The following is a 12,297-nucleotide window of genomic DNA, read 5'->3' on the forward strand; positions in this document are numbered from 1 at the left end:
TAGTTGGACGAACTTGAAACAATAGTTTGACATTAAACTGTTCTTTTTTTTTTTTTTCCCCCAAGAGTTTGTTTGGTTATTTTAAAGTTTTCCTGAAAATACAAGGCTATGCAGTGGTACCTTTAACAATAATTCCTGATACTTTGTCTGATCAAAGGGACACCAAGAGTTTGAAGACAACTTGCTCAACCAAACACTGCTAGCTCTTTTCTCAGTTGTTTATTTGCCTCTGTCTGATATTTCCCATTAAGGAGTGCAAACACAATACTCTGCAACCAACAGTGAACGAAGCAAATGCAACCCAGGAATGCTATGCATAGTGAGTGAGGTTCTCAGGAAGGGTTGCATTGATCTCCTACAGCAGTTACAACGCAATCTTTAAACCAAAGTGTTTGTTGCCTTTTGGGAAAGATCAAGCAGAGGGTTGTTGAGCTCAGTGTCTCAGGAAAAGAAATAATTATATCAAAAGTATAAACCCAAAGACAAGTTTCAACAAATCAAGCCAGCCAGCCACCCCCTACTCACCCTCCATGCTCCCCCACTCCCCCAGAAAAACCACACAAGAACTATTCTTTCCTTCTTAAACAGTGAAACTGTTCTGAAGTAACGATAGTGCCAGCTTACCTTTAATAAGTATAGCCTGGGCTAGACTAGCACTGGAAAGCTTTATCTGAAAAGCCGCACTGAAAAATAGGAAAAGCTGAAACAAAGGAACATTTTCTTAAATGAGGGAGCAGGTTGTGGTGATTTCCTCCCCCTCCAAGTTTTATTCCTCCTAAACTAAAAGTACATAACACACTAACTGTCCTTTTCTTCCATAAAAGCATGAAAATCATCAGCACTCGGGAAATTCTGATGGATTTAAGGTTTTCCTATGCCAAATACTATGCTGTGAGAAAGTATGAGCAAGCGTATTTAGGGAAATATTATGAAGTCATAGCAACAACTGGCACAAAAGAACACTATTTGTACAGCACAACTTAAAAATAAACGGAATACTGAAATACCAACATCAAACTGCATGAGTCATGTTGCTCTCATGCAATAGAATTATTACAGCAGCCAGTTCTTTAGCACATTTTTTGTTAGGGTTTGGTTCTCCCATCCGTCAAATGAATTTGCAGGGGTTTCACAATGAAAGTCGGTTACACGTTGATACTGAGGGTCATATGTTTAACTATGAAAAGCAAGCCTAGGAACAACAAAGGCTGCCAGAATAAAATCTGGGACATTTAGATCAATAAGACAAAAGAGAGGGCTCCTGCATATGATCAGCTGCATCATATGTAAAAAGCTGGGAGTTCTTTGGACAGCAAGGCAGTAAGTACCAGAACTAGTAACTCCATGAGAAAGCAAGGTACACACACCCAGTTCCTGCACTCCCACAACAACTTGGCTTCAGGCACTCCAGCTTCAGTCTTCCACAGCTCCAGGCCCTCCCCAGGAGCCCTACATTGCCTTTTTCTTGCTGAGCAGGCAGTAGCATGGTGTTCTGGCAGTTTCTACCCACCTCCAAGCTGACTTGTCAGCCAGCTCACCAAGCATGGCGCATCATTACTGAGCCCACACTAACAATTTCTTGAGCAGGTACATCATCTTATTAAGATCTTTGCTATTTTCTTCCTCTGTGCCAAAGATCTCTGGGATTTTCATTACAGAATACAATCCTAGTGTCTGATCTATTAAAGGTTGACCCGTGTTGCTGCAGACACAAACCACCAAAGATGAGGCAGCACGGAGAAGGTCTTATCAGCTCACAGCCCCGGTGCTGCTCATCACAAAGAGTCTCAGCACACACCAGCTAAGAGAACTCATGTAGCTCAAAACAAACCACGAATTCCAACTGAGAAGAGTAACTGGATACTAAATAGCAAATACTGTAATACCTACAGAAATGGCACAGGTAAGGAAGGCTCAAGTTTCTTCACTTAGTGATTTTTATGACACTATGAAACTGCCCAATAAACAAATGGTATTTCTTAATAGATAAGCTTCCTCCTTAGGGAACATTCTAGAAATGCTACATGCTAAAAACCTTGGTTTTTTTCCCTCTATTGCTAGTATCCTCTAATGTGAAAAGACTTGCTATACATATCCTGAGGGTCTACCAAATGAGAATTTTAGAAAATATTAACTAACAATAGCCAAGCAGGCCTTGCCAGATTGCACACACAGATCTGAACGAAATGTGCTGCTTCTGCTCTCAAGACGTCGGCTTTGATATTGTTACCTTGACAGCAATTCACAAAATTCCAAAAACGTTTGCTTTGCTCACATGGAAAACACTTCATTCTCTTTTCTACTCCCTTTTTGTTGTGTCAGGTGGCAGAGATTAGCACATCACACGGCTTGCAAAAGTCCGTGCAACAAATGCAGACCTGAGATGGCAAAATAATCCAGGCTGTTCCAAATCTTCTCTTCAAGTGCTTTCCGACAGGAAAAAATGGGAAAAAACAGTATTTAAAGGCATTCTTCAACTCCCCCCTCCCTGCATAACATACACATTTATAATGAACTCTTACTGTGAAACATGTAGAACTGTTCGTTGAATGGTGAGATTTTAATGTTCTGAGCCCTGTTAGAAGATGTCTATGTTTTAAGAGGATAGCATTAAAAATGAAAAAAAAATTAATTAGGGTCTTAATGATGCTTACTGAACACAACAAAGAGGAAAACCAGGTGCTGCAAATCTGATACTCCAGCATGAAGGACATCTACAGATAAAACACTATTTCACGTACTCAAAACCTGAAGGCAATACCATAAACCTTGTCCTACAGACCTGGTCAACATTTCCCAAGACGTGCAATCCAGACAACAGGCAGAAGACGTGATCTTTCACGCCCCATTTCTAGAACTTAACTGTTTCCAGAACAGAATGAGCCAACAGACGTTCCCAGTGCCTACACAACATACCAATCATCCTTCCAACTATTCTCTCACGTACGACGGGCTGCTTTAAAGCAAGGCAATCTCTAATCCTGTGGCTCTGTGTGACAAACTAGTCCACAACCAAGAAGACTTCAGTCACAGGATGATTGAACCATTTAGCGGGGTGAGCAATGAGATCACACCAGGCTGCTCAGAGCTTTATACAGTTGGGTCTTGAAAGCCTGCGAGGATGGAGACTGCACCATTTCTCTGTGCACTCTGTCCCAGTGTTTAGCAGCCCTCATGGGGAGGAAAAAAAATCAATCCATACTTAGGAAATCAAATAGTCTCCTCCGCCATTAATACTATCCTTGTGTTTTCTTTAAGGATTCTTCAGAAGCAAACTCAAGGGCAGTTTAACAGCCTTTAGAAGAAATGCACCTGTTCACATCCCCCTTTAAGCTCCTGCTTGGAAGAACAGAAGTTGTCCCTCTGGATCGGACTCAGCAGGATTCCATGTGGATTCTTGACAAGGGAGTGAAATATGAATAAAAGTACAAATACAATTCAGCTTAGACCAGCTACTAACAAACATTTTCAGCTATGGTATTTTTTCCTGTATTACTCACTGAAGGCTCAGGTTTTGTTCCATCCCAAATAGCAAGAGAACAGAACTTCATTGTACAGAAACAAACGTCCCGTGCTTCAAGTAGAAACCACTGCGTTTTGCTGCTAAGAGCAGCTACCACAAATACGCATTACAAAAAGAAGTATATCTTGTATTCCCTGGTTAAATAAAGCAATTTAGACATTACTTCTTTTTCTATCCTGTCCAAACAATTTGTTGTAGGAGAGCTCCTGATTTCCTTGGGGTTGCAATTTCTGGATGGCTTTACACAGTCAGAAAAATGCAATGTTTTAAGAATTCTGTAACGTTATATACTAAAACCTGTTAGAATCACAGCTGAAACTCCATAGCTGGAAGTCCACACATGAATTGGACCTGATGAAAAGCTGGTTTCTTTGGTTTACGCATACAAGTGACACCTAGGAATTTCAGCCCCAGGATGCAGGGGCATCAAACCAAGTTTATTCACTATTATTCAGTGCTGTAAGCACTCCTAATTGTGATCAGAAGATATGACTGCATGCTAATAATACAAGTGAGGTCTCAAACTTTTGAGGCCAGAGTCTCAAATCAACAGCTTTGTCTTCTTATTCTCCAATGTATAAGGGAGAATAGCATCCTCTTTCACAGAGATTAAAGAAAATCCATCAGTTTCCTCCAAAAACTCAACTACAGCAACAAATGCAAGAGGAGAGTCTGTAAAAGGAAACCAGATCACTGCTTCCTATGGAATTCAGTCAGAGCAGCACAACAAAAACAGTTTTTGAAAGATGACAGCAACCCATTTGGTGAACTCTGTATCCTGAGCATTTAGCCAAGGAAACTAAGAAATGCATGCTAGCATGATCTGCATTATGCCTTCTCCTCTGTGACTGAGACAGCATACAAGCTACTAGCTCATTCTAGTCATTTATAACTTTGAGATAGAGGAAGGAGAGATTCCTTACGCATCTACCTTGGCCCTAACAAGGAGGATGTGGATGGGGCTGCCAGTGTGCCTGCACAATGGGGAAAGCCAGGCAATTTGGAGGCAGCTGCAGGCAGGCCCAGTATTTGTGTCAGCCACCCACCACCACCCACCATGGGAGCATGGGGAAGAAGAGCAGAGGCACTCAGCTGCACCTGAAGCAGAGGAAGGCAAAGGAAAGGTGCTTCCATGAGTGTGCAGCTGCTGCTGGCTGCCCTGGGCCAGGGCATGGGGAGCAGGATCAGAAGCTGGTGTTAAATGCCAGTTAAGCAAAACACAAAACTAAAAACAGCAAAAAAAAAAATCAAAACAAAACTACATGTCAAGGATTTGACTTGAGACAGCCTCCTACAACTGTATTCGCTGATACCCACATTTGCTAAAATGCTACATTTATAACACACAACAAAGAAAACCACTAAAAACAGCATTAGTTCACTGCCTTTACATGCAGGCAGTGAGCGAACACTCAGTCAATTTCTAGCACACAACAGAAGATCAATAAAGCAGCCAGAATTGCCTTGATACTCACCACACATTAAAAATATCCAACTATACTGATAAGAGTATCTCAGATTAAAGTCACCAGTCACATCAACACTGCATAACTGAAATATTACAGTGCATACATTTCACAACATATAATGTAAGGAATGAGAACAACTACTTTGGTTATTACATTTCCATTTAAAACAGCTTGAATATCTTAAGTGAAATTTTAAATTACTGATTAAATGCTACAATCTTTGAATATTAGAATACAGAAGTCCATCTTCGTAGTGCATGACAATGACCAAAACTTTGCCAAATAGATTCTCAGCATCAGGTTTCAGATACTTACATTATTATCTCACTCGAGTACTCTTAAGAAGATAGGCTAAAGTTATAAAACCAGACAGAAACAACAGCTCATATTTGAAGACAAAGCAACTGAACCCTTGAAACCTCTTGGGGAATTCTCTCTTGTAACCGTGTGCCCTTACTGCAGGCACAGGCAATAGCAGAGCCATGCAGTTGTCTGTGTGTACCAGCTGTCAGCCCTTATCGTCCTCTCCCTTCGTTTGCTGTCGTCTGTGCTGGGTTTTTTTTTGGATATTCAAGACTTACCCATCACTATGAGCTCCTACGTGCTGTCAGTACAACCTCTGTCTGCATGTTTATAACCAAGCCAGGGGACGACTTGCACAGCAAAATGAGTGACCAGGAAATATAATATTTTTGTCATCTCCGTGCAGGTGGATATTTTAATAGCGTGGTTTTTGCTTTAGCCATGTAGTTACTAACCACGTTCAGAGGCTCCACGGAGGTTTCCGATTTTAAAAGAAACAGATGCCGACCACAGGAAATAAACAAGCTTTAAATGGCATGCCTGTGTTGGTGAAGGCCATGAGGCCAATACACAGCTACCCAGAGAGTTCTAGAAGACTTGGATGTACTTATAAGTTTAATATATTCAGAGTACACATTTTTGCTTAACTGTATCTGTAAGATGGGATGCAGTAACCAGAATAAAGAGAGAGCAAGAGTAAGAGTCTTCAAGTTCTTCAGACACCAACTGCACCTGCACTTGCAATGCTCTGCTCAAACCTGGACAGCACTGTTAAAACACTCCTACCGTACGTCAGCCCTGGTGATCTCCTGCTCACCAACACCGAAAGGTTTTACTTTGAATTCTAAGCATAAATGTGCACAGAAATTACTTCATTACTACATTTTAATGTTAAAATATCCAATGCCAATGAAAGGTTTCACTGTTTAACACGCTTCTATTGCTTTTGATCAAAAAAGCTTTGTTTTTTTTTTTTTAATGGCCACTACAACACAACATTAAGTGCTTAAATTTGGAGTTGATGCTCATGAAAGTGTTCTGATAGAAATTTTATTCTGCCTTTAAAGTAAGGGAGGAAAAAGAAATCAATTAAAGAGAAGTGGGAGTAATTATGATCCATATCAAGAAGAGTGCAAATGGCTATCTTCAGTTTTAATCTTCACAAATCTATCTGAATACATTTAGATCTTTTGGGATGATTATTCAGTGGCAAAAAGGTGCACGCAGTTTTCTGTATTTCCATTAAAAAGACGTTTTTCAGCCTCAGCAATCTACCACTAAGCAAAGCCTCCAGCTTTGCCATTAGAGTTCAGCAAGTGGCCAGCTATCGCAGGAGAGATTTCAAACCACGGACTGAACAGTATGGGAATTTAACAATAAAGAATAAGATTTCCCCAAGCCAGAATTCTAATACAGAAGCATCGTTAAATTGAATTACAAATTTAAAACGATGGAAAGGTTGAATGCAATAAGTTTCAGCCATGCTATTTTATAATCTTCAGATAAGGAACGCGTAACGTTTTTGAACTCCATCCTGATATGACGAAAGGAAATGTAAACAAGTCTCTAATCCCAGCTACTTCAAGAAGGAAAAGGAGCACGACAACACGAGAGTATTGTACTCTGATTTCCTCAAATATGTTTCTGAATAAAGAAAGCTCAGATCTCTCAGAGCAAGAAACATAATTAGAAAAGAAACAGACTGCCTACAAGATCTGGAAGTCTTTCCGAAAACATTTCCTGTCCTTCAGATTGTCCTGCGAAATCTCAATCTGTTGCATTTTTAGACATCCTTTAAAACAAGCACTGCTGGAGAACGTGTGAGCTTTTAGAGACTCGAAAATACGGTGCAAACTGGAACACACATGCAGTGTCAGAAAAGCATAAGCAACTCAACAAAATAATTATGATTGCGTACGTACAGTTGTCACAGTTTCTATCAGAAGTATGAAGAATGAATGAAGATTACATGAAATGTATTGTATTACCAGTGATTTCAAAAACTTCAGGCACTGAGTTAGGATAAACTTTAACTATCCTGTTAATGCTTGATTCTGGAACTATAATGCTGAAGCACCTCTAGTTTCTTTAATTCAGTAACAAACAAAAAACACTAAGAGCCCCATTACTGCAGTTAAGAACTCACAAACAAGTCTGCTAACAAAACACTGAAGCATCCCTTTTAAAAAACATACTCTCAAGTTCTCAAAGGATGTAGATATCATTTGTAGAATTATTTCTTCAGCTATTTTATCTCATCCCACTGGAGGGTGAAAACACCTCATCTTTCTGTAACTTTGCTCTAAACGTTACTATCTTCAATTTAGGTTAGCTTCGATACACTACACCAGGTTGTATCTCACTTCCTGAATCAACAACGCTTCTTGGCAGAGTAAGATTCCCTCCTGAAAGCATTATTAGCAACATTTCCTATTAGGATTCCTCCGCAGGAGAAAGGCAGAATTAGTAATACATCTGAAGCTGAAATAAAGGTGACCTTGATACAAAAAGAAAGTAGTCACTGAATAACATGAAAAGCCCAAAACTATAAGATTTACAGATATAAGATCTGGATTTACGTTTTCACTTCTTTAAGTTGTGTATGCTACATACTTTATCACACACTTACTGTATATCAGTCAGTAGCTGTTGAAAGGAGACGACCATTCCCCAAATTCTCTCTGCAGGTTTTCAGACTGATTTCTATACTGGCTGTTCCTAAAAACAGAAAAGAAAGTGTTGTTAAATAATGAAACCTTGCAGACAAGCACAGTAAGGGAGCTGATTTCCAGTTTTTAAGAACAGCCCCTCTCACGATTGCTTTAAAACAAGAGACGAAGATTTCAGTACAACATTTTCCACACAAAGTAACCGATCCCGGCTTTAGTTTGGATTTCATTCTTATGCAAACTTTGGAGGTACGCCGCAATGACACAGACTGAACACTACCTGCACACTCTTCAGGTAACAAGGAAAAATGCAGTAAAAAGCACCCTTGATTAGTGTCTTTCACTCTCATTAAATACAGAATCTAGCCATAACACATTAAAAAGTATGTCACCTCCCATTTCTGTTGAGGTGCACAGAAGAGAAGCAACGTATGGAAGCAATTTGACAGCAGATTTTTGGGTCACAAAACATTTGGTTTTACATTTTAAATCCTGCAACACTGACTCGCTATAGGAAAAAAAATTCATTCTAAATATCCAGTTCCTGAATTTTAGATCCAGGGCTGCACGGGACTGAGAGCATAAGACACTGGTGTTATGCTGGTCAGTGTAACACTAAATGGTAGCCTTCTCAACAAGGAAACTGTACAAACTGTTCCTTTAAGAGGCTGAGGGCTGGGTTTTTTTGTTGGTCTTTTTAATCAAGAATCCACTTCTATCTTTGTGGGGAAAAAAAAAGAACAATAAAATTGGCTTTCAGGAAATTTTGCCAGGAAACCACCTAAAAAAAACCCTCTTGATTGTGGAGTCAAGATTTTTTCATTTAAATTGTTATTATTTGTTGCATTTATTATTATTCACATCATTTGAAAATTAAATATTACACATTTAAAAGGCATAAAATCTTAAAACAAAGCTTTTCATTATTTAAAACTGAGTGATTAACACATTAAAGTGCAGGAAAAATCCTATTTGAATAGTAGTCTTCTGATTGTCACCTTTGTAGCTCCCGTGACATCATCCAGTGCTTAACATGTCCTGTCAAGGTCTTCCAACATGAAGGAAACCTGACTGTTCAATTCCATATAGATAAAATCGAGGTAAACATGCCTTTAGGTTTGCTTCCAAGAAGCAAGAAAGGTATAGACCACATCCCTCTGACTTCCAAATTCCACTTGGGAAGCAGTTCGTTCCTAAGAAACCTTTGAAGCAGCCAGACACTTAACAAATAATAACTCTTTACTTCATAGAAATAGATGGCAAGCTAAGAACGTTCTTCATAATGAGAACTGATTTCAGCAAAGTCAGAATGGAAGTATTTAAAACCTACGTGCCTAATACTTAGTCCATTGTGCAACTCAGAAACTGAGTTCAAGCAGAATTAGACAGCAGAGCAGCAAGAACAGCGCAGAGAAACTGAACAAGAGGACGGCAGCGATGCATCCTCCAGCAGAGGAAATGCAGAAGAGCATTTACAGCTGCACTGACAAAATAGCTACAGAGAAAAGTGACGTGCATACAACTGTTCTAAAATGGCACATGATTTAGAAGCGAAAAGAGCATTACAAGAAACGCTGCCTCAGATATCAGAGCTTTCTATCTTTTACCTAAAGATAAAAGGTGCCACGGTTCTTATCTGACCACACAACTACCACAAAACGTGGACATTGCTGCACTTGAAGAGAAAATCCCACAGAAGTACACAAATGAATATGAATAAAATGATCGTTGCTGGAAGATTTGCATGTTTCAGACAGCAGTCTGTTTGAAAGCAATCTTCCCAACCACGATTAAACAAACACCCTTACACTGACAAATGTTAAATGCTTTACAAAATATCACCTCCATTCGGCCAAAAATACTTTCAAATCAGCCACGAAGCAGAACAGGACATTTTTGGTTGGAAAAAGCAACGACCTATTTGATCGCTAAGCAAAAAAACTCACCTGAAAAGACACCCCTCAGTTCAGTTGCTTTCCCCCAGATATGGAGCTGAGCAGCACAGCCGCACAGGGAGCTGCAGTACCTGCACGGCTCTGCCCGACCTCCACTTCCACAAACAAAATTCTCTCTGAGCACATTTCATCATTTCCTGCCGGCTGCCGAGAACCTTGTCGCTCAAGCTAAGGTCATTTCTTTCACACTGCAGCGCTCAAACCGGCACAGGGCTTTCACTCTCCCATTGCCATACTGCAACGAAGTCCAATACTCAGGTTTACTGTAGTCTTTAGGAAAGCCCACCGGTAAGAGATATTAACGAAAGGCGTTTTTCAAGCGTACAACTGCCTTAGGTGGAGAGCAGCCTTTTCAAACACATCAGTGAAACACGCAGGCATATTTTGCAGACGCGTTGCTTAGGAAGCAGCTGTGTTGCTTCTGTGTTTCATACTCAAAAGCTGTATTTTTCCATGTCCGGAAATACAGGGCTGTAATACTAATTAATGAAATACTGACATGTATTGAATAGAGGCACATCTAAATCCTTAGATTAAGGTGAAACATGCAGGTCTGCTTCAATGTGAAGGTTACATTAAGCAAAGGAGCTATCGTTCTTCACGCCAAGAGAGAACTGACTTTGAGACCTCAACTGAACTGAATGCAGTCCTAAGATTCTAACACGTTTCTCTCCGAAGACAGACTACTGTTTGAAACTGAATAAGTGCATAAACGATATGTCAGCATACTGTGCCTTTTGATCTACTTACAGACAGGTGATAATGCTTGGTAATCCAGTAATACTGACTGGGGAGGGGGGAAGCCAATTGCACTGCTGAACCCAGACCAACCCGCGTACCCTTCAAGTACATGGTAACTCCTGCTGCTTTTCTGTTTTCCTTGAGAAAGAAAGTAAAAAGGAATAGAGAAAGCAAAACCAAAAATAGGCCTTCCTACATAGTCTCAGAAGGGCACCACTGAAGATGATAGAGGAGAAAAGATCTAGTAAAGTAACTCCATTTCCCAGATAGCAATGTGCTCACCGTCAATTTAAAACACTGTAGGGGCACCGCATGTCCACACAGAACTCTTTGGGGTCTTTTGGGATTATTCTCTACTAGACAAAAATAGCTGTTTTTAGGATAATTACTTGATGCATGTACAGTGGTAGAAACATCCTACAACATCAGTAATGTTTTGGTAGCATAGCTTATGCTGGATTTTTGAACCAAAGGTACAGAACTGCACCCTAGGACCCTTGCTAATGCAGAAATGAAGTAAGCACCCCCATAACAGCTGACTTAGTTCAGAGCTCTAACAGTTCTACACAGTAGCTTCAATTATTGGCTATGCTTTCTGTGGCCATTACCCTCTCAGCCCTGGTAACAAAAGGCAGGTCAAGTGAGCACGCCACATTCTTCAGTTCTCAAGATACATGCGAGGGCGGTTTAGAATTGTCCTCCATTCCAGCAACATAAGAACCGTCAATTACTGAAGGCAGCCCTTCAACCTGAAAGCAACATTCTCAACTGGGAACAGAGTCAGAAGCGTTATACATCACTTCAGCAGTGTCATATAATGTCTGTGACTGATACGGAAATCATAGGCCTCTGCAGAGTGTAATTCAGAAGTGTACAAGCAGAAAAAGGACAGGTATGCATAGCTTTGACTATCCTTCTTTCCAGTAAACTAAGAATAATCTGTCAATTATTCTTTCAGGAACAACACAAAAGATCCATTCATGTATTTCAGAATCAATGATTGACCGTAACCGCTCAAACAAACACGAGACTGTTTCATATTTCTGATTCTAAAAGATTAATTTAGATTTTAAACTGAACCTGCCTTCTGCAGAACAGTTAGTGCTGTTCACATTGTTTGCATTAAGGTGGGGGGAAAAGTCTTCTTGCTACTTAGTTCCATTAAGGTGGTCATTAAAAAGGGAGACTCAAATTCGGTTTAAACAGATTTTCAGCCCAGTGAATCCAAGGAAACTTTAGCCAGGACTCCCACGTTTCTAGGCAATTCCATTTTCTGATCCTCCAATGGTAATTACTGCAACAAGGACAAAAGATCTTTATTCTCCTGTTAGTAATTTACGCAAAACGGGATTGCTGACCTAGTAGAATTAAATAACCCTCAAAAACACTTGATTTTCAAAATAAATCTAAGATATAAACCTGTTCTTCCATGTGAGCAACACCGAAGCCTTACCACGTACTAAACTCATAGGTCTAAGCTACCTGGAAGTACCACTTGTAAGGACTGAGGTCACAGATCTCATTTTACCACCTTACAGATAATTTGACAAGATAAGCTAGAAGCAAGTTCAGTTGTATGTGTGTTTTCATTTCATTTTTTAAATCACACGCAGTATCCAAACCCATGTTAACACCGA

The 12,297-nt window shown here is 40.0% G+C and overlaps 1 protein-coding gene across 17 annotated transcripts in view; it reads right to left on the reverse strand.

The window, feature by feature from the left end:
- The window catches only part of PACSIN2 (protein kinase C and casein kinase substrate in neurons 2), a 66,505-nt gene that overhangs the window by 35,014 nt on the left and 19,194 nt on the right, over window positions 1–12,297 (reverse strand). For 12 of the 17 annotated variants that reach the window (XM_015290083.4, XM_015290076.4, NM_001159511.2 and 9 more), the window contains one exon: window positions 7,925–8,013. The gene's annotated coding sequence lies outside the window, so the exon portion shown is untranslated. Of the gene's footprint in view, window positions 1–624; window positions 838–2,782; window positions 5,618–7,924; window positions 8,014–9,910; window positions 10,022–12,297 lie in introns of those variants that run through there. The other 5 variants (XM_040656655.2, XM_015290052.4, XM_046912241.1 and 2 more) reach the window with 3 other exon arrangements.

The sequence above is a fragment of the Gallus gallus genome, chromosome 1 (assembly GCF_016699485.2).
Source record: "Gallus gallus isolate bGalGal1 chromosome 1, bGalGal1.mat.broiler.GRCg7b, whole genome shotgun sequence".
Lineage (NCBI taxonomy): Eukaryota > Metazoa > Chordata > Aves > Galliformes > Phasianidae > Gallus > Gallus gallus.